The sequence below is a fragment of the Sabethes cyaneus genome, chromosome 2 (assembly GCF_943734655.1).
Source record: "Sabethes cyaneus chromosome 2, idSabCyanKW18_F2, whole genome shotgun sequence".
Classification (NCBI taxonomy): Eukaryota; Metazoa; Arthropoda; class Insecta; order Diptera; family Culicidae; genus Sabethes; species Sabethes cyaneus.
In genome coordinates, this window is record NC_071354.1 from 36,499,471 (window position 1) to 36,523,530 (window position 24,060).

The 24,060-nt window shown below is 37.2% G+C and overlaps 1 long non-coding RNA gene across 1 annotated transcript in view; it reads right to left on the bottom strand.

Moving 5' to 3' along the window:
- LOC128737038 (uncharacterized) overlaps positions 1-21,465 on the bottom strand; it is a 53,212-nt gene extending 31,747 nt beyond the window's left edge. The window contains exons 1-2 of the long non-coding RNA XR_008412021.1: positions 21,239-21,465; positions 20,295-20,681 (exon numbers count right to left, since the gene is read on the bottom strand). This is a non-coding gene — a long non-coding RNA (uncharacterized LOC128737038). The remainder of the gene's footprint in view (positions 1-20,294; positions 20,682-21,238) is intronic.
- Positions 21,466-24,060: the final 2,595 nt, after the last annotated feature.

The following is a 24,060-nucleotide window of genomic DNA, read 5'->3' on the forward strand; positions in this document are numbered from 1 at the left end:
CGCTGTGAATGGCTGTTTTTACGGTACTCCAATAGAACTCAAGAGGGGCTACATCCAGCTCACTCTCTTCCGACAGAGCGGCTTGAAGAGACAACGCATAGTTTTCGACGACATCCAGTTGCTTCAGTCCCTTTAGATTATACCGTACTATACCGAAGTCAACCTTGAAGTGCCCATGGAAGATTGTAATTTCCCAGCACCTAATGTCTAAGAAGTCAAACGAGAAATCGGGTTGCTGAAGACCAACAAAGCCGCTGGTAAGAATCGTCTACCGGCAGAGCTTTTTGAACATGGTCGAGAAACGCTGGCAACGGCTCTCACTGAACTGTTTCCAAGATTTGGAAGGAGGAGAAACTACAGGCGGAATGGATGTAAAGAGTGGTTTGTCCCATCTACAAATAAGGTGAACGGCCCTGCAGTGACAGCCGAAACCATCGCGGCATAACGCTGGTAAACACCGCCTACAAGGTACTCTCCCCCCCGGATCCTGTTACGCCGGCTGTCACCGATAGCATAAGATTTCGTAGGGAATTATCATAAGGACTTCATAGGGGCCCAAATTTTCACCATACGACCGATCATGCAGAAATGCCGGGAGTACAACGTGCCCACGCATCACATCTTTAGTGATTTCAAAGCAGCATACGATACAGTCGATCGAGACCAGCTAGGGCAGATAATGCACGAACACGGTTTTCCGGATAAACTGACGGAGTGGTGATGCGTTTCGTGCGCATCTCAGAGACACTCTCGAGTCCCTTTGAGACGCAGCGAGGGTTGAGAGGGCCAGGTGATGGTCAATCCAGCATGTTGTTAAACATCGCTCTTTCTTGAGAGGGTGATCCTGCACGGTATCTTTTCTTGCACTCGTGACTATTCTATAAACATGCTAAATGAACCTAACTTTGAAGTTGTTCAATAAAATCACGGTTACGCGGCTAAACCGCTCTAGACCAGCACTTGAACAAAAGTGAAGCTGCGTCTAATTGTTTGTAATTCCCAAATAATTTCTTATTTCTTATTAAATCATTATTTTTGTTTGGTTTTTCATCTTTCATCTTTCTAAAATGCACACTGCACACTCAAGCAGTGTGCATTTTAAAAAGATAAAAGATGAAAAACCAAACAAAAATAATGATTTAATAAGATTTGTGGCCTCAAAATATTTCAGCTGAATAATAATTTTCCTTCGCCGTAGTAATTAGTGCTTGCTTGACAGTTTGGCAAACGTACAATTTTTCCCATTGATAGATTTCCCTTATAATTAATTCTTGAACCCGAGAAAAAAAAACGAAACTGCTAGACAAAGCGGACCCGCGGCTAGAAACCCACTAGGAATAAACTGTCCCATTCAAGTTCGAAGGCTGAAAAACTGCGAATGCACAAAACTAACCACAATATCGCCCTCTCGAAACCGTCCCATTTCATGTTTGTGCTCGCCATAACCGGCTTTCGGCGAAACGGCGAAACACTACTAGCCTACAAAGCTGCTCGATATTGTCCACTTGAACTACGCCAAACGTACAAGGACAAAGGACGAACGGCGAAATGAAGCTCCGGCGCATACTACCATACATATGTATAAAAACACATACTCTTGGTTGGAAGGATGCCGGGCGAATGCCAAGCGAACAGTATAAGCATTAAATAACTTTGGCGCCGCCAGGATGTCTCCGCCAAGGCGTAGTTTCTCTGCGTCGCCCCTCGGCCCTCGCTGTTGGCCGATGGGTGATTTCAGCGGCGGTCCTTGTGCAACAACCAGTAGCATTGTTCACCCAGCGTGAAGAAAATGGAACTTGACTATGATGGTGTGGAAATGTGCTTATACAGTGCTCTGCCTTATGCTGGGCTGTGTAAAGCCATATTCAAACGTTCCGTATGAATTAAATATTCATTTCTAATAGAATTTCGAATGTGTTTTCCGCTGGCGGGTTTATAGGTTGGCACACTAAATTCGGGTGGACCATTGTAATGCATTATGAAGTAGAACTGGTAAGTAGAGGTATTTTTATTACCGAAAAATTTATTTCTTGTTCTCGGTCGGTGAAAAGTATGGAAAATCTCAAGACCAAATTCGATATCCAACCAAGGTACAAGTCAATTTAAAACAACAAAAAACAAATGGCTAGCTCACAGTGTAGCGATCATCCAACCAAAAAAAAAAGACGAGACGAGATCGCCACTAATTACAGATTAGTTCCGAACGGAGCAATTTCCTACCCGACCTACCACCATCCTCATCCGGGAGCCCCAAAAAGAGAAAGAAAACGCACCCATCAAGAACCTCAAAAACAGACATTCCGAAACAGCAGAAACGCATCATCATCATCATAACGGCCGACGGAAGGCCAGCACAAGTCAACATCAGCCGCGCATCATCGCATCCGCGCGGCGTTCCCCTTGCAATTGAGATAAAAATATGATACTATTTCATAATACACACTACACCCACCAGGGGCCGTTCTGTGCTGGGATGCTGTGCTTAAAAGTATCTATCACAAGTGTGGACTGTGTGGAGTAGAGGTTCTCGTTCTCCACCCGTGCCGCCATGCCTTCCCTTGGACGTTCCGTCGGCTGTACTGCACCGGGCGAGTCGAGCACCACGGTGGCGTGTTGATGAGATGATCGTCGCAAGGTCTACGCCAACGATGACGTCCACCACTGCTGCCATATGCTTTCTAGAGAGGAAATAATTTTGTGAAATCCGTTTGGGTCGTGGTTCACCGTAGAAAGTGCTTTTTTTTATAAAATTCCATGTTAATTCTCATACGAAACTGAGAGTGGAGAAGTTTGGTCAAAATTAGAGCGCATTGCTGCTATGAAATTATTGAAAGAATATAGTTCAGTTTACATAACCAGTTCTGTAAACCTAGAAAACTCTTTCCAGTAAGGAATCGAACTTTAAATTCTCTATCATGCATACAAAAATATATAAAAAGACAGTTTTGTGACAAAAATATATAAAAAGACAATCCAAATACAATTTCAAGTGCAATTCCAATCTCAATTTCAAGTCCAATTCGGAAACTTATGTTCTATCACGTGAATTTTTTTTAAATATTCTTTTCTTGTTTGTCAATAACGATAGACCATCGCACAATGGGCAAAAACGAGCTCGTAATCCCAAGTATTAGAAGCCGCTGGTTTGGAATCTTACAAGATACCTATTCTTATGTAAAAAAATGCGGGAAATCGATTGGTGATGGTTTCATCCTGCGCAGACTTCGGGAAGTGGTCCATTTTACTCTATTTTCTCCAAAAATCATGATAAAAGCTAATTAAACAGTACAAAAACTTATATGCCGCCCGTGAAACGAACTCAAATAGCTTCCAAATTTTGCCAAAACAACAGAAGAATCAAATTCCATCCATTTCATACTGTGCGAAATGCAAGAATAGTCCATTTTGCCCATTTCACCCCCATGTACATAGATAACTTAATTAAAGCAATTAAAACTAACTCAAAGGCAAAAACAATCTTCTAAACAAATGTGTATTTTATCATACTGAATAACTTCAGAGAAATTAATTGGATGCGGAGTTATTGTACAGAATTGATTTTTAAGTGTACTTTGTAAATAAATCATTATATCTCGCAACTAGCGAAAGATAGATAGTGACTATATTAAGAAAAGTTGCTCATTTTAGTGTGTTCTAAAATTTTTCTGAATAAAAAAAAAAAATTTGGACGAATTCAAAAAAACAAAAGTTTGTATCACCCTGATAGATGAATATGAGATTACCTTGATAGTTTGAAAAGATGCGCTGTATTATATTGATAAACTTCTCCAACGACACCATCGTTGAAAAATTACAATTTTTTACGCAACAGCAAATGAACGTGTTTTTGTAGATCTAGGAGAGAATCAGGCAAAACGGACCGATTGTGAATTCATCACACTACTAAATCGATGACAAACAACTCTCCTAATGTCTTTCGAGTAAACTGGTACTATTCGAGTTTATCCCCCTGTCTTTGAATTAGTTTTAATCGCTCTAATTAGGTTTTACTATGTATTTAGGGGTGAGTTGGGCAAAATGGACTATACCTGTATTTCGCACAGTATGGAATGGATGGGATTTGATTCTTTTGATGTTTTGACAAAATTTGGAAGCTATTTGAGTTCGTTTCACGGGCGGCAAATAAGTTTCTATACTGTTTAATTAGCTTTTATCATGATTTTTAAGGAAAATAGGGCAAAATGGATCACTTCCCGAAGTCTGCACAGGATGAAACCACCACCAATCGATTTCCCGCATTTTTTACATAAGAATAAGTATCTTGTAAGATTCCAAACCAACGGTTTCTAACGCTTGGGATTACGAGTTCGTTTTTGCCCATTGTACAACGGTTTAACAGACAAAAAAACGTAAAAGGCAAAATGAGACAGGAGAAAAAATGGAAAAGAACACGAAGGAAAACGTTACAAAATTTCCCAAACGGGATAGAAAAAAACACAGGAGAAAAATAGAAACTTAAATGGGATTAATAAAACTACGTGACATAAAAAGAGGAAAAATAGGACATACAATAAGAGGAAGGAAGGAACCTTAATGAAAACCGTGATAGAAAAACGAATGTATATGATCGAAAAATAAGAAAAAATCGAAACGGTTCTATCCCGTTAAAAAACGAAACAGTAAAAGAGGAAAGGCCAAAAAACGATGGAGGACTAAAGACAAAAAAGTGGTAAAATGCGAAAAACGAGACAGGAAATGAGGAAAACAGTAAGAGAGAGAGAGAGAAAACGAGGCAAAAATGAGAATACAGAACAGAATACAAGAGAAATGAAAAGGAGAAAAAGTATAGCGAGAGAGAAACAATGAAACCTATACAGAAAACGAACAAAACAGGAAAAAAGGGTCAACGGTTTAAAAAAGGAAAAAAATGGGACAGAAAACCATTTATTAATGGAATGAAACGAAAGTAAAAAGGGCGTAAAACGGAAAAAATGGAAAACCGCAAAAAAATGGAATAAAAAGTACCAGAAAACAGAATAAACGCGACAGAAAAGAGGGAATAACGGGTCATCCAAAAGAGGGAAAACGAAATAGACGAAGACAACAAACGAGAAGGAAAAGGAACAAAAAGAGTTGGAAATAGACGAAAACGGTAAACGCAAAAAAAAAGGAAAAAGAGAAGAGAAATGACGAAAAACGGAAAAGAAAATAACATAAAACGAGTTTAAAACGTAAGAAAAACAAGACTGAAAATTAACAAATGGGAAGAAAACAAAAGAAAAGGGAACAATCAAACAGAAAACAGGAAAACTAGAGGGAACAAACCATCTTTTCATCTGTCTGAAGGAAAACGTTACAAAATCACACAAACGGGACAGAAAAAACAGGAGGAAAAATAGAAACTTATATAGAATTAATAAAACCACATGACAGAAAAAGACGAAAAGTAAGACATATAACAAGAGGAAGGACGAAACCACAACGAAAACCGGGATGGAAAAACAAAAGCATATGATCGAAAAATAAGGAAAAATCGAAACGGGATAGAAAATGTTTAAAAAAACCAGACAGGAATAGACGGAAAACGGGCCTAGAAATGAGAAAAAACGGAAGACTTAAGACAAAAAACAGGTACAAGGAACAGAGAAAGAGGAAACAACACAGAGAAAAAACGAGAAAGAGAAAAAGGGAGAAAATGAGACAAGAAAAGGATACAGAACAGAATACAAGAGAAATCTAAAGAGGAAAAAGAATAGCAAGAGAGAAAAACCGATACTGGAAACGAGTAAAACGGGTTAAATGGATTGTAAAAGGAGAAAAAATGGGACAAAAAACGGGATAAAAGGGTTTAATAAAAAGGTAAAACGAAAAAAACCTAAAACCATCTTCGGAAAACCGAAGAGAAAGGGAAAAAGGGAACCTAAAACAGAATAAAAGTGACGGAAAAGACGAGAAAACGGCAGCAAAAAGAGTAAAAATGGTACAGACGAAGACGAAAACCGAGAAGAAAAGGAAGCAAAAAGAGTTGAAAAGAGACGATAACTGTAAACGAAAAATAAGAGAAATCTTACTGTTATTGGTGTCATTACGACGCCGTTCCGCTGGCTTTTTATCATCCCTTTGTTGTCTTTTCTTCGTATTTATCGTCTTGTTGTCACCTCTCTGATGTAGTTTTGTTGTATTATTAGTGTCTTTTCGTCATCTATCGTATCGTATCGTATTTTTGAAATTGTATTTGTCTCCTCTTTCCCGTTTTGCTGTTTTCCTCGTATCCTCTGTTGGTTTTCCTCGATTCCTCTCTCGCTATTCTTCTGTTCCCTTCTATCTCTATCTTCTATCTCTTCTATCTATCTATCTATCTATCTATCTATCTATCTATCTATCTATCTATCTATCTATCTATCTATCTATCTATCTATCTATCTATCTATCTATCTATCTATCTATCTATCTATCTATCTATCTATCTATCTATCTATCTATCTATCTATCTATCTATCTATCTATCTATCTATCTATCTATCTATCTATCTATCTATCTATCTATCTATCTATCTATCTATCTATCTATCTATCTATCTATCTATCTATCTATCTATCTATCTATCTATCTATCTATCTATCTATCTATCTATCTATCTATCTATCTATCTATCTATCTATCTATCTATCTATCTATCTATCTATCTATCTATCTATCTATCTATCTATCTATCTATCTATCTATCTATCTATCTATCTATCTATCTATCTATCTATCTATCTATCTATCTATCTATCTATCTATCTATCTATCTATCTATCTATCTATCTATCTATCTATCTATCTATCTATCTATCTATCTATCTATCTATCTATCTATCTATCTATCTATCTATCTATCTATCTATCTATCTATCTATCTATCTATCTATCTATCTATCTATCTATCTATCTATCTATCTATCTATCTATCTATCTATCTATCTATCTATCTATCTATCTATCTATCTATCTATCTATCTATCTATCTATCTATCTATCTATCTATCTATCTATCTATCTATCTATCTATCTATCTATCTATCTATCTATCTATCTATCTATCTATCTATCTATCTATCTATCTATCTATCTATCTATCTATCTATCTATCTATCTATCTATCTATCTATCTATCTATCTATCTATCTATCTATCTATCTATCTATCTATCTATCTATCTATCTATCTATATATCTATCTATCTATATATCTATCTATCTATATATCTATCTATCTATCTATATATCTATCTATCTATATATCTATCTATCTATATATCTATCTATCTATATATCTATCTATCTATATATCTATCTATCTATATATCTATCTATCTATATATCTATCTATCTATATATCTATCTATCTATATATCTATCTATCTATATATCTATCTATCTATATATCTATCTATCTATATATCTATCTATCTATATATCTATCTATCTATATATCTATCTATCTATATATCTATCTATCTATATATCTATCTATCTATATATCTATCTATCTATATATCTATCTATCTATCTATCTATCCCTGTTTGGTTTTTCGACCTTTTCTTTTCCGTTTTTTCTGAGTTTTCTTTTCCGTTTTTCCTTGTTTTTTGGTCCGTTTTTCCTTTTTTCCTGACTTGTTTTCTTTCATTTTCTGACACGTTTCGGTTTGTTTTTTTTCGTACAATTCTGCTTTTTTATCCTGTTGTGTTTTTTTTTCTCCATTTCTGTCACGTTCTGTTTTTCTTTTTCGAACCCTTTTGATTTCATTTAATTTAATTTCTTTTTCTGTCCCGTTTTGCCTCTTTTTCTCCATCTCCCGATTTTTCTCCGTTTTGTTTTCCTAATTTTCTTTACCTCCTTTTCTTTTCCTCCTTTTCTATTCTTCCTTTTCTTTTGCTTATTTTCTCTTTTTTGTTCCATTTTCTCCTTTTTAGTTCAGTTTATCCTCATTTCTTTCACGTTTTCTTCGTTTTTTATGGTTTTCTTTTTTCCGTTTTTCGTTCTTCGCCTATTTCTATTCAGTCTAGTCGTTTCTTGCTTCGTTTTCCCTCCCATCGTCTGTATTTCTACTTCTTTTTCTCTTTTTTAATGTTCCGTTTTTCCTCCCTTTCTGTAAAGTTTTAACTTTCGTTTTTCTTTTTACATAACAGTTTCAATTCTTGTTCTTTCTCGCCTGTTTTTCATTTTCTCTCCCGTTTGTCCAGTTTTCGTTTGTCACATTTACGTTCATGTTCTTTTTCGTTTCATCCTCTTCTGTGTCACTGTTCCTCCTTTTGCTTCCTTTTCTGGAGGACAACAGGAGACAGACTGCCTCCAAATGCATCGATACTTTTTGTCACCTCTCTGTTGTAGTTTTGATGTGTTTTCATGGTATTTTTGTCGTAATGATTGTCAGTTTTTTACGTTATTTCGTCGGTTTTTGTCATCATTTTCGTTGCTGTTTTGGCATTTATTCATCGTCTATCCGTAGTGTTTTATTTGTTTTGTTTTTAATCGTCTCTAGTCGTCATTTCACCATCTTTTCAGTTGCTTTTCGTCACTTTTTTGCCATTTTTCGTCATTCTGTTTGTTATCAAACAAAAAGTTTACTATCTTTCTATTGTTGTTTCGTCCTCTTTCTGTAGTATATTCGACATTTTTTCGTCTGTTTCTTAGCATGTTTCAATGGCTTTTTGACTTAACATGACATTTTGTTGTCGTGTTTCCTTTTTAGTTTTGTTTTTGAGTAATTCTATTGTATTCTCATTTAATTTTCGCCGTATTTTTATTGTTTTTTCGTCAACTTTGCATCACATTTTCGTAATTTTTTCGTCGCATTGTTGTCGTCAATACGCAACACCTTTTTACCGTACTCCAAAATATAAACATTACCATTAATGTAAATTTACTACGATCGTACAGCAATATATGAAAATTATCGTATCGTAATAACACTTAACAAATTCGAAATCGTAACCAAAGCTAAATAAAGTGCGCCCAAGTTGATTTTCAGTCGTATATAATGATAAAAACTAACGTACATAGGATATTCAGCACAGAATTGTATAGCAGTACGGAGATTAATCGGATATTATCGTAAATAATAACTTATGTCGATGAAACGCGTATATTTACCCCTAATCACGTATATCCCCTTCAAACTAGTACGGTTAAGCCAGTTTTGCGCATTAAATACGATTTATTAGCATGCATATATGTACGTAAACCTTTACCGTAAACCTTAAAGCTGATGTTTCCGTAAAGTTTATGAAAATCCGTAAATACGAACATTTGATTCGTAGGTCCGTAGAACTACGGATAAATACGTAGGTCTGGCATCTCTGCATCCGAGTAGTTTGTATCCCTTTATCTTATCTCAATGCACTCTACTCAAACGAACGTTATGCTTATGCAACCAGACGATAGTTTTTATTTTTTGTTTCTACATATTTTGTCAGTCCAACAATATCTCGGTAAAGCGCAGTACAAACAGATAACCCGTTGATGGCACACATCGACTACATACACTATTTAGCGTAATATGTACGAATTTGTACGTTCAGCAGAAGCTACATTGCTGATTAGAGGAATAGTACACTCACAAACATTCACATGAAACAGTAAACAACATATTTACCCACGTTCAAGTTAGTTGTATTGGGCAACTCGTTGCTATGCCACCAATAAACTCATGTTAGTTGACAATTAAACAACGCACAGTGGAAAATACCTGAGTACTTTTCGGTCAGCTCAGCAATAGTATAATCGCAGTAAACTGCCTAACAAATCAACAAAAATAAGATACTGTCAAAAATGTCAGTGTGGTTTATTCATTCTATGCTGTGCTAGATTTTACGTAGGTCCAACCTAGGGTACACCAGTACAGTCATTATTGCCACCTCGCCGCCCGCCATGCGCCGGCTGTCCGTTGCGACAGGTTGCTCAAGGTTTCGAGGTGAATTCCTAACCTAAATGTCCACCTTCCTCCTCCCGAGAATCTCGAAACTCATATTATAAATAGATCGTCTTTCGTTGCAGCTTGCCGAAATGCGCACCACGACAACATCAGCCGGCCGATCTTACCGATCCGCGTGCGACTGTCACAACAAAACCCCGGGCTTCAAATGGCACCGAGAAACTATGTATGTGCGTCCTCGTTGCATACCACCCCCAACCCCTCCCCCCCCCGTGGCGTACGGATTAAGGTCCGGAATGGGTTAATGGAAATTCTATTCATCCAAAACCTGCGATCCGATGGGCGGTCGTGGTTGAAGAATTCCTTTCGAGCTCTGGTGCCACACAACCTATGGCTCAAGAAATTGCACAAATCAGCATTGCTGCTGCTGGTCTGATGTGACGGACGGACGGGAGGAAGAACCCTTTTGCTACGTTTGGTTGTATCTTATTTCAACACAGCTGCCACATGTGCGCGATATTCGCCTATTCCTTTGCATTTGTTTCCCATCGGCAGCGAGGCAGCAGCGAACGACGGAGTGAGATGATCATTTCATTTCATTCGATCGGTGTTTGACGATGGTGGCGTGAAATGTTGTTTTCTTTTATACATTTTCTGTTATTTATTCTTGTCATTCATTTGCATTATCCGCGGGATATCGTTTATTATTCCTGCTGCATACATGTAATGCTGTATGAGAAAAACGGGTTTAAAAGAATTCAACCAAATGTCTGGCTGCATAGGTAATTGACATTGTACTACTTTTCTGTAAACAAGCTATTGTATTGCTCACGGGGCGTTTGAAACTAATCGGTCCAGCTCAGGGAGCTATAGGGCTTCTCCGTTTTTTACTTTTAGGAAAACTGGGTAACAATTCGAATTAGTTTCGGAGATTTTTATATTTAAAAAACGCTTTTTGTTATTTTCTTTTTCGGTTACTGTCTTTTCGCTTGTGTTGTTTTTTTGTTTTAAATATTTGCCCTTTCTCTCCTTTCCTTCTCGCTTGTCGCCTTCATCTGTTCCGTTCTTCTTCTTTTTGATGCCATCTTTTCTGTCGCAGTTATCCTTTTTTGAGCACCTGGCTTCCCTTTCTTCTGTAGTCTTCCATTTTTATCACCCATTTTATGACGTTTTTCTTTCGATTTACCACCTTCTTTTCCTTTTTTGTTCATCCCATTTTCCCGTTTTCTGGAACTACGTTTCTACTTTTATCTTTCGTTCGACCCAGTTTTCCACACTTCCTCTGTTGGTTTTCTTTTTCCTCTTTCGCTATACTTCTGTTTTCTTTAAGTTTCTCATGTTTCCTGTTTCGTATTCTCTTTATGGCGTCGTCATTTTTTCTTTTTTTTTCTGTACATTGTTTCCTCTTTCTCTGTTCCTTTTTGATCGTTTTCCTGTTCCATTTTTCGACCTTTTTCTGAGTTGTGATTCAAGCTGTGCGAGATTTCGCGAAATTTCGTGTTTATCAATATTCATCGAAATCGTACGAAATTTTATGGTAGATTACCATTAAACTACAGTTAACTCTGTGGTTAATTTCGCTGAATTTCGGTGAACATTTTTTATATGAACGAACGTTTTTTTATATTTTTTGTTCTTTTCTCTTCCGTTCTTCATTTGTTTCTATCTAATCTACTCGTTTTCCATTTTTTTTTCCTCACGCTTCCTCCATTTTCACTTTTTATTCCCTTTCATAACTCTTTTCCTCTCATGCTGTTACGGTTTTTCTTTCGTTTTACTTGTCTACATGCGTGTTTTTATTCTCTTTCTTTCTCGCCTTTTTTCACTATTTCTACCTCGTTTGTCCAGTTTCTGTCACGTTTTCCTTCGTGCTCGTTTCGTTTTTTTTTTTTTTCTGCCTCATTTTTCTTATTTGCATTTTTTTCTGGAGAGCAGCGGGAGAAGGGTTTCCCTCTAAATCCGTCGGTCATCCATCTATGAATATGCTGAGCATAAGAAACTGTTTGCACTAGGATATAGTAGGTTTAGGAGATAACTCGCGTAACTTTTCAAAAGGACCTAAGTAACAATAAGAGATCGTCTTTGTGACTCTTCTCTTTCGCTTGCCACGACAATGCAAATGTACTTTAAAGCATCAGCTTTGCACGAATCGGTTGCTAGCGTCAATATTTTGCTAAACGTTATGAAAAGTTTCGTTGAAATGCAGTCGTAGCGTAAGAATCACAACGCAATTAATTTACTTATGCACGTGAATCATGGAGAAAGTAGAAGAAGGCGACGCACAGTGGTCCAAAAGGGCGAAAAACGGAACTTTTTTCCTACTGTATTTTGCTTTCCTTTTATCATTTTATCAGCACTTTTGTTCGTATGAATATCCCCCTTAATCTGAAACTGTTAAAAGTTCGTCATCGCTTACTGTAATGAAAATAGAAAAATAACTTTTTTGTGTTAGGAAATATAGATATAGTTTCTTCAGCAAAATTGTAAATATTGTGAAAACAAGCAACTTTGCTGAAAACATAAAATTTCTATCTTTATCAAGTGCTCGACTATAGGGCATATTCTTTAAAACTTCTTTAAAAATAGGTTTTTCATACTTAGCTTTTGTTAGTTGCATTTTACAAGAATACAATGCTCTAGGCAATTATCGAAACTCTCAAAATACACGTTTTTGCAGAAGACCGAAAATCTTTTGGACCTTTACTTGCTGAGTTATTCAAGCTTTAAATTTCCATAGCTTCACGAGCCCAAATCAGCACTTTATCTTAAAGCTTAACTTGAGTACTATAAACTTGTATGGGTTCCGCTTGTCCCCAGCCACCCAAATGAGAGTACGGCAAGCATACGTTTTATATGTTTCGCATTTGCTAATGGCTCGATACACGTCCATTTTTTTGTGTACGTAGATAGACATATGGTTTCTTCGGCAAAGTTATAGAAAATATAAAAGTAAACAATTTTGCTAAAGAAAAGATATTTCTATCTCTATCGAGTGCAGAGCTATAGAGCATTTTCCTTGGAAATTCTTTGAAAATAAGTTTTTCATATTTAGCTTTTGTTAGTTGCATTTTACAAAAGTATAAGGTTCTAGGCGATTATTGAAAGACTCAAAACACATGTTTTTTCAGAAGGTTGCAAATCTCTAGGACCTTTCCTTACAAAGTTATCGCTTATTTAAGCTTTATTTTTTCCTAACTTCACGAGCCAAGAGCGATAACTTTGGAATGGAAGGCCCTAGAGATTTGCAATCTTCTGCAAAAACGTGTATTTTGAGAACTTCAATAATCGCCTAGAACCATATACTCTTGTAAAATGCAACTAACAAACTTAAAACGTATGCATGCCGTACTCTCATTTGGGTGGTTAGGGACAATCGGAACCCATACAAGTTTATAGTACTCGACTTAAGCTTTAAGATGAAACGCTGATTTCATAAATCCGGTTGCCCCATTTTACCCCAAGGGCTCGTGAAGCTATGGAAATTTAAAGCTTGAGTATGCGATAACTCAGCAAGTAAAGGTCCAAGAGATTTGCGGTATTCTGCAAAAATATGAATTTTGAGAGCTTTGATAATTGCCTAGAACATTGTATTCTTGTAAAATGCAACTAACAAAAGCTAAGTATGAAAAACTAATTTTTAAAGAAGTTTTGAACAATATGCCCTAGAGTTCAGCACTTAATGAAGATAGAAATTTTATTTCTACGAGAAAGTTGCTTGTTTTTACAATATTTAGAACTTTGCCGAAAAAACCATGTCTATATTTCCTAACACAAAAAAGTTATTTGTTTATTTTCATTAAATTAACAGTCATTAACACTAACTTTTGACAGCTTTAGATTAAGGAGGATATTCGTATGAATAAAAGTACTGAAGACCATAAATGATAAAATGAAAGCAAAAGACACTAGCTTATCAGCTAGCTAGGGTATTTACTGAATTCCACAGTGACGCACGCCATTGCCATTGTATCACTATTTGAACAAACTTGAACAGTGACAGTTTACCAAGTTGGACTACAAATGTGCTAGTTGCCAAATTCTCTAATTTATAGTTCCAGAAGTTACGAAAGTGTCACGGTCCAGTCCACAGCTGCCAATTGCTTGTCAAACGAGAAAGATTATTACGAGAAAGTTTTATTATCCACAACGATACAATCGTCGGAAAACTCTCGTAGAGTTTCCTTAAGCGTTTCTTCAGCTCCGCATGTAGCTTTGCATTAAAATCGGGTGCCGCTTGTGCCTTGAATTTTCTCCTCTCAGCCCTCTTCTTTGCTAACTTAAAAGCGATAGTGCAATTAACGTAGTTTTTGTTTGGTGATTTAAATGTTTTTGGTATTCCATGAACTTTTACGAAAAAATATTGGATTGAAGCTGGAAATCTATCTATATCTATACCAAAGGGTGACGGGACGAGAGCCATAAATACGATAGCCATACGGACGGTTGCCATACGTACGAATGCCATATAGACGAATGCCATAATGTATGTTTGCCATAATGGACGGGAGCCATACAGACGGATGCCATAATGGACGGAAGCCATAATGTACGTTTGCCATAATCCATATATTCAACGTTTCCTAGAATATTCAGGCCAGGCCAGATTTCTGCGGGGGGGAGAAATCACATCTGTCTAGGTCAATTCGTTTTCCGTTTTCCGTTACCCTTTATAAAATGAAAAGCGGCAAAGCCGCTTTTTTTCAGCTATATCAATTAGGCCTCTTGCAACTTGGTCGCGCTGGTCCTTTAAGCTTTGAACAGGTCGAAGTGTAGTTCTGGGCCTCCATACCAAAAATATGAATTATGGCAAACGTACATTATGGCTCCCGTCCATTATGGCATTCGTCTGTATGGCTCCCGTCTATTATGGCAAACATACATTATGGCATTCTTCTGTATGGCAACCGTCCGTATGGCAAACGTATATATGGCTGATGGGGTGTCATCGTTTGCCTAACAGACGTTTAATAATTGAAAAAATGTCATGCTTATATTGGGACCCACCAATTATTTTAGTTGCTGTGATTTCTGGCTCTACTAATGTTCCTGATTTTTAAAATACTCCATAAACTATTTATGTTATTTGAAAGATTAGATCGAGAAATTCTTCGAAGCAAACGATAGGGTTCCAAATTTATGCATGCAAAAATGTCTGTATTTATGGCAGTTCTGTTTTGGCTGCTATGCCCAGTGTTGCCAAATGTACAGATTTATCTGGAAAAGTCCAGATTTTTCCGATTGTTTGGTACAGATTCTGTACGGTACAGATTACAGATTTTGGTCATAAAGTACGGATAGGTACAGATATTTTGGGATATCAAAAAGTCATTTTTTTCGTTCAGTTTTGTTACTCGAAATCAAGAGAAGCACCTCTTGACATGGATGCAAACAAAACAAAACGAGTCTATATTTAAGTTTAGCAAGAATAATGAAGAATATGTACGAATATCATCATAGAAATCAGTAATTTGCGATTTTTGTATTTTTTTAAAGCAAACAAATCAGGTTTTCCTAAACTTAGTGGTACAGATTTTTGAAAGCAAAAGTGCAGATGAAAAAGATTTTTGTACCTTCCAGTACAGATGAATATGTGGCAACACTGGCTATGCCTTTTGCTGCGCATCGTCATTCGGTCAGCGACTTTCGTTGGTGACTCATCGGAAAGCAGCTAGCTTGCGACACATCGGGCATGCAGCTTTCGAGTCGCATCCGTGGCATCATTTTAAAGGTTTTATTTGAAACATTGCTTATCTTACGGTGCGCATCGTCCTTCGGTTAGTGGCTTTCATTGGCGACACATCCGGCAGGCAGCTTTCGAGTCACATACGTGGCATAATTTTAAAGGTTGTATTTAAAACATTGCACAGTGGGGATTTTTTAGAAAAAAAAGTTCTTTATCTCAATATCTCCAAATGCCGCTGGGCTATAGTCAATCTTTTGATATCAAAAGAAAGGTATTTTTATGGGGTTTCCAATGGAGTAGTCCTTGCTCACGGCACGCGCCTGTTTCTAGTAGTTTTGGCCAAATGAAGGGGATTTTACCCTACTTTTTAGGAGTACAGAGATGTATTGATCAATATCTCTGAAATCCGCTGGGATAAAACCGATCTTTTTTCACCACAAGAAAGTTAATCTTATGTAGTTTCCAATAACAGGGTATATGTTTGCGGCAAAATTAGTCATTTTACCCAAAACTACAAAATACCAACAGGAACTGTGAACAAACACCGAGCGGTTCGACAGCATATAAATGTAACTTTCTTTTGGTGAAAAAATATTTAATTTGTCCCAGAGGAATCCAGAGATATTCACTTTTATCGGTAATCATTAATAAAACTAGGGTAAAATTCCGTTTATTTGGCCAAAACATCAAGACACAACCACGTGTCGTAAACAAATACCATGTCGTTACCATTCCTTTTGATGATAGCTTGTTTATGGCGAAAACAGATCAATTTTATCTCAGCGGAATCCGGAGATATGGACTTTTACATCTCTTCATGTCGAGAAAAGTAGGGAAAAATGCCCTTCTTTTGGCAAAAACTGCTGGAAACAGATGCGTGTCGTAAACAAGCATCACACCATTGGTATCTTTATAAAAATATCTTTCTTTTGAAAGATCCAAATCCAAATCCAAAAGATTGCTTCTAGCCCAGCGGCATTTTGAGATATAGAGATAAAGGACTTTTTTTCTAAACAAATCCCCACTATGCATTGCCTGCTTGACGGTGCGCATCGTCAGTCGGTCAGCGGCTTTTGTTGGCGACACATCGGCAGGCAGCTAGCTTCATAACATAACATCATAAACAATGGGCAGAGCCTAACATCAGTCAAATAAATAAATAAATAAATAAACATAACATCATAAGCATAAAAGTCTATCTTGATTACAGATCCTATGAGTAGCGTTTGTCCTATAAACAGTATTGCCAGCATTAATCCACACACCAATAACCTATTTGATGGACGAAACTAGACAATGGACAACACGAGTCAAAAATTTGAGAATTCGAGATTAACAAACGGACCTTTTCAGGTCCACCATTTAAATTAGCTGAAGAGTTGAAATTATGAATTGCTCACATGTAAGAACACAATCCTTTAATGCGCAACTTGGGCATCCATTTATGCAATTCGTACAAAAATTACCGGCTTTAGCATTGGGAGACGAATTGCTCTACATTCGTAGTCCTACGTCAAGCCTGCGCCAATGCCACTAGGCATGGACCCTTGTACTTTTTTCTTTTTCTCAAGCTGTGTTTTGCTGTTGAACGAAATCCGACAGTAATTCTAACACATAAAATGCTGTTTACGGTGAATTTTATTATCAGGGAATTTTATAACTATATTTTCGACACTCTACGAACGTTAATTTAATAGCGAAAATTATTGATCAATTTCATGCTCAACGTAAATATGGCATCACTCCAGATATACACCCGTTTCCTTGGTAACATACAACAACGACGGTCGCGGATTCAGAATTGCAAACGAAACCAAGTAAAGTTTTTCATATCAATTGAAGTGAACAGTTTGGGCAAAATCATTATAATATCTTGCCAAATAATTGTTCGGGTGGTGAATTTACAGTTTTCTGTGTCTCAAGTTAAATTACGCGAGTGATGTGACGACCGGAACGACCGAAAAAAATTACTGAACAATCGACGGCGAAGAAGTGAAAATATAGTGATGAATTTTAATTGGGCAGAAAACTCAGTATTTAGTGTAATTTATGCCCCAAAAAGTATTAGAACCTATAGAATGCAAAGTTTAGTGCTTCGAGTTGCAAGATCTTATTACGGCTAGCAGGTTAGTTGAACTAATTTTATTTTTTGTGGTGATTTCCCGAGTCTATGGGAGCATGTTGATACACTGAAAAAGGGAAGGCAAGGGTGATATTCGGTGCCGTACTGAGTGCCATAAATGGACTCTGACGACCTTGTCGTTAAATCATCTTAATTGGTACTTGAAATTTCACATGTAGGGGATTGTCCCCTGTTGTGAAACGGCCCCGGTTGTGAAACACCCGTAATTTTTAACGTTTTTATTATCCTAGTCAAGTTAGGCCATTGCAAATTAATTTAAAAGTTTTTGTCACCCCCCCCCCTTGGAAATTGGTTTGAAAAATCGGGGGGCAAAAAAAATAATTTGTAGGATATAAGTTAAATATTTTTATAAAATCAATTGTCTGTGGGCTCTACAGCCTGAAAAACTTGAAAAATGAGTGTACGAGTTGAGTTAACACTTCTAGCATGAAATAGAAATGGAAATTCAAACAGTGGAATTTCCGAAAATCGGCCAAAAAATTTTTCTTTCGTTTTTGTCTTTTTTTCGTAGATTTTTGCATGGAAATTAACATCGTATATATTATAAAGCAAGAATAGATTTGGTTTTCACGTTTAAACTTAAAATAAGAATGCCCAAAGTCCATATTTTTTGCCCGATTAAAAAATTCACATTGTTTTTTTATCCGCCCCCCCCAGTGGCCAGTGGCCCAACATCGGAGGGACAAAAACTTTTCAAAATATTTGTAATGGCCTTACTACCAACGTCTAGTCTCATAGTAATATAACTTTTGAGCAAAGAACAGTCAAACTTCAACATTTACAATGCTTTGTAGGAAAAGTGTTTGAAAAAACACCCAAAAAAGTTTTTTCGTATGTTTTGCAATTGATTATTTTGTGTGCCAAATGGGATAAAAAAGCTCGGGTAAAGGTATATAAGCTAAGTTTTGGACCTCTATTTCATCACACAGACAAATTTTAGGTGAAATAATTGACTCGAGAGTCGAGTTTTCCGGTTGTAAAAGATCTAAAAAATCAATTATTTTATACTTCAATGATCGTACATTACTTCAATTAGGGCATTATGAGTTTTTATGGCAGCAGGATTCAATTGGGTTTAGTAAAAACTCAATTCCTTGTAACACATGTAACAGGTCAGTGTATTCGAAATGCGCCAATATGATTGCTTGCTTTTTTACATGCATTCATTGCGATTCAGATTTAGATGATTAAACGAAGAAATGATTTTGTATTTTTAGTATTTTCCATGAATAAAAGATTTTAGTTTTTGATTTTCCTACGATATTTCTATATTTTCTTTTCTTTTCAAAAGATTTCCCGAGGTGTTTCACAACCGGGGCCACTTTTCTTTTAGCCACAGAAAACCATGTTTTGAAATTTTACTAGAACTTTTGTGTTTCAAACAAAAATCATATGCTTCCTTTGGCAAAAAGATAGGTAAACGTTTATACTTTCTAATGCTTCAAAAAGATTTAAAATTGGATGATCCGATCAAAAGCTATGGCCAAAAAACAAAACCTGATTCATAACCGGGGGCATTCTATATAATCAACCCTATAACTTAAAATCTGTAGGATGAATGAGGAATGTAGGAGGGGGCACATCCCTGGTTGCCCGGTGGACCAGTTCGTCCCTGCAGGACCAAGATTTTTTAAGCTACATTTATTTCAATCTAGTCAGATTATATAAATGTTGCAAACATCCAGTGATATGAGATTATTTCGAACGATTGAAAGCTACAAACAAACAGCACAGAGTAGCAAACTTTGAATTCGTTTTTCTCGAATTCATAATTTTGTCACTTGGTTCGATCTGACTACTTAACATCAACCAATTTGTTTGCTAAATTTTCTGACTGGCATCCCGCAAGGACTTAAAAATGATCTTTAAAAGTTCAAAAACATCTCTTTTACCTGCCGTAAAACACCTCATGGGGCAGAAGCCAAAAGCCTAGTCGAGAAAAGGCGAACGAGGAAAATGGTTTTGTCACTGCACTTACGCTTTTGACAGTTATTAGAGCGGACAGTGAGTGACTATGGTAAGCGTTCCTTTTGAAGCGAGGAAAATCCCAAAATACCTATGGCATATATTTGTGGTAAAGTTTTAACATTTTTCCATTAAGATTTAGAACTATTTGATGAAATTTTCAACTTTTGAGTAAACTTTGACCATACGAAGTTTAATAAAAAAAAAAGTAGCCATAATCTACTGACAAAATGTGTCATAAAAATATCCTTAAATCGTGAAACCCGATGTAAATTAAATGTAAATGATAACAAAGTATGTAAGTTCAAATTCAGTAAATTGTAACTTCGGCTAAAATCGCCAGTAAAACATCAACAGTACAGTTCTAATCAAGAATATTCCAACCCCGACCTAAGCCCCAGAGCTCACATTCATCCAGTCATCCTTTGTGCAAATACAGCCGCACAATCATGACTCATCGCAGTAACTTTGCTACTCATCCCGCGAGTGTGGCTCCCCAGCACCAGCAGAACCATATGGAATCCATAAACACACCGCGATGGGTGGTGGGGAGAAAACAGACAACGCCAAAATCGGGCGCGGAAAACTGAGACAAAAATGATGATGAACCGATCCTACTTACATTCCTGCAGCAACAGTCCGGCGATAAAGCCGAATATCAGCAGCTTAATTACTCGATCTTGACACATGTTGTTGTCCGTCCGTTTGTCGCGTTGCCTTGGTTTCGGTGCGTTGCGTTCCCTTTTTTTTTGGCTTCTAGTGAATTTCACCACCGCAGGCAGCACCGTAGGCAGTAGAATCACTCACTCACTTGGTTGGTTCACCAGCGAACACAGAAAATTCACTTCACTACTATCCAACGGCGTTTTCTTTGCTGCTTTTCGTGCTAGCACAGTTTTCCCCCTTTACGTCGTCGTTGTTGTCGCCGTTTCTGATTTTATGCAATTTATTTCGGTCATAAATTATTCAAATAGAACAACACAAAGCGATGCTAAATAGAAAGACGAAACTGAAAATAAAGCAAACTAGATATCAGATACTGAGAAGAAGCAATAGAATCAATCGCTGAACTTTATCACTGGGTGATGAATTAATCCTGCAATTTCGAAAATCTTCGGAATGTATTTCATACACAAACACACGGCAAGCACTAGAAACTAAAATTTCAAACGATAGTGAAATTGCGAATAATTTTGCTTTTGCTTCCTTGCAAGCATGATACGATCTTGGCATTCAAGCCGCTCACTAGTTAGGATTTCTAATAATAAAACACTTGAAAACGTAAAATATCACACTAGAAAACTCTCGAGAGGTGGTCATAATCTAGTAGAACGGGTACACCCGCTAGAGCCGGAGTTACACCTCACGCGCACACCTTTCAAGACCAGCTAGCGACTGAAATCTGCATACTAGAATTAATTTGTTTTCGCGGTTACACAAAAGAATCCTATAGGTATGCAACAGACTATGTATAAATGGCCACAATATAAAAACTAGTGCCCGTCGCTCACTGGGGCGACAGTTATTAATGTCGGACAGTAGATTCACCACCAACACACCACCCACCAAACACTGCCCGCACTGTGCGTGGCGTGGCACCTTGTCGTAGCAGCGGCACATCAATAACTGTAATTATCCTATCCCCAATTCTCCACACAATTAATTGAGTCCAACCCGGCCGCCCGCTTGGGGTTGGGGTGTGAAATCGTTTTGAACTGCCACCACAACAAACACCACAAATAATGCCTGAAAAACTATAATCCCAACGACGATGATGATAATAGGAAAATGGATTGTGAACCTTTGCGTGTTCCGGCACTAATCGCAATCGGGCGCGCGCGCAATCAAACATCCAAACCGCGCGGAAGGAAAATTCGAACTAAACTAAACGGTGCGGTCGTCGCGCGAATCCGCAACCATCAGCTTCAGCACAAGGCGGTATGTGCATACGAGTGATCATCACCGAATTCATTCGTCGATTAAAAGTGTTCATTCGATTGCTCGCTCGCAGAGTCGCAGCAGACGCTTCTCGCGCGCGCGTTTGCTCTCTCAATGTGAGTAGAGAGGGAGAAAGTAAACGCCGTACACGCCCAGCGTTGCCAGACTTTGCTGAGGAAAAATCCGTATTTTTATTACCGGAGAAAGGATCAACACTTTCGTTTCAAAATCCTTGAAGAAGCGAAATTTAACCCAATTTTAGTTTAAATAAAAATTTAACCGACCTTTGTGCTTCATTTGCAGGTTTGTAGAATTGTTTGTTTTGCTGTAAAGAGTTTCTAGAGTTTCTTTTAACACAGACGAACTCCGCTTCTTTCCGTCTGAATGTGTGATCACTCTTCATCACAAAATGTATTCACAAAGTTTTATTGGTGTTGTCCTTAATTGTATTTGAAGGAAATTAGTACCTTTTTAAATTAAACTCGATTTTCGTTATTGATATTTCATCTATGTTTTTTCATCTATCATCATTAATTACATTTCGTGTTTGTTCGTTCGTTCTTTTTGATATCTGCCGTTGTGGCATCTTTGCATCGTTTTTTTGTCACTTTCCAGCGATTTGTTGTTTTTTTTTGCGAGTTTGGTTGCTTCTAAATAGCGTCTTTTCGTTCTACGTTGGTAGTCTGTTTTAGCATTCATTGTCGTTGTTTAGCTGTCGTTTATTCGTCTTTTCTGCATTTATTCTTAGTATTCTTGTCATGTTTCGTATTTTATTTTTATCAACTTTTTCGCTGCCGGTTTTTCGTCCATTGGTTGTCTATTTGTTGCCTTTCAGTCGTTCTTATATCTTATTTTCTTTTTTTTTTTGTACATTTTACCGGTTTTTTGACGCTTGAATTTTTATTTTGTCGTGTTTTCTGTATTTGTTGGTTTGTTGCTGACAATTTTTTGCCATTTTTGTCGCTGTTTTGGCGTCTTTGCGTCATCATTTTGCCGGCTTCTGTCGTAATTTTTCTTCGTTTTTTTGTTTTTTGTTATCTTTTTTTTTTCTGCTATCCAGCTTTCCACGAGCGATAATGGCGGATATTGAGCACAAGTGGGCATAATCTTTTGACATTCATTGGAGGAGCGTCGAGTTCGCCCTGACGGAGTTACTATGGATACATTCATGATTGTTTGTTATTCGAGTGTAAAAATGTAAACATTGTTTAATTTTGCAGATCAGCTGAAGTGGAACTTAACTAAATGGAATCAAACTTTTATAGTGGTTTGCGGCCATAATTTGCTGAAGGTACTGGCTCAGAATACTTTTTCACAATCGTGCGAATTGAACATTCGAAACATTACACATTAACGCAAACTAAGGTTGCCAAGTGGCCGGTTTTTGGTCGGCCAGACCGGTTTTTCACTTGCAAAGCCGGTGGCCGGTCAGTCCGGCAAAAAGGCCGGTTTTCCGACGTATGAAGCCGGATTTGTACTTTTTGCCTGGTTTGTTAAATTTTCTGATAAATTTATTAGCAATCCTGAACAGTGGATCATTGACCATAGCTAGTTTTGCAGTGATAATAGGGTAAAGAACTAGTTTTAAGCAGTCTAAGCGGGTCACTGATTGTTTTACCTTATTACAAGCGATGGGTTGATTAAGTGGGGAATATCAGCATACCAATCTTCTTGCTATCTTTAGTTCTTCAAGCTGTTACCATTGGAAGACACTATTGTTGAGCTAAACTTTTGATTTTTCGCTTTAAAAGTTGGAGCGGCGGAACTAATTTTGAACAGACCGAACCCATTTTCACCCGCAAGGTGCTTTTTTAAGCAATCTTGAAATCTGAATTTTTTTACGTCCCCTTAAAAATCCCTCGAACTTTTCCCCCTATTCAGTAAGTTCGCGTTCCTATCCGCGACCTACTAATCGGTATCTGATGCGTAATCGGCATATCGTATCAGCATAGATGCGTAAAATGCCATCTGTCTAAATTGTTTATCGGGGCATACACTCACCGCACCGTTCGGCAAACGGTATTCGTCGTCTCTTTTATTCTCTGGTGTTCTTATGGGAAACTCCGAGTTTGACGTCTCACGTCAAACTAGGGTTTCTAGGGTTGTCTGAAAATAACAAAAACCGGCCGGTCGGTCCTGCCTTCTAAAAATGCGGTGGGGGGAAGGGGGTTGTGGCAGCATTTTAGAGGATTTGTCTGTAGTGTAATGTGCCTTACAGTCGCCGGTAGCATGTAACCGGAATAGAAAGAAAGTGGGAGTCAGTTGACAGTTTGACAGTTGACAGTTGACAGTGTCACCTATTTTAATCAGTTGAACATAAATGAGCCGAAAATGCACTTTTTTATTCATATTTTCAAAATCTTTTGATAGGATCATCTTCACAAATCACTTAACCATACATTTGATTCACACAAACACAATTTATTGGGTTTCCGACAAGAAATATGATG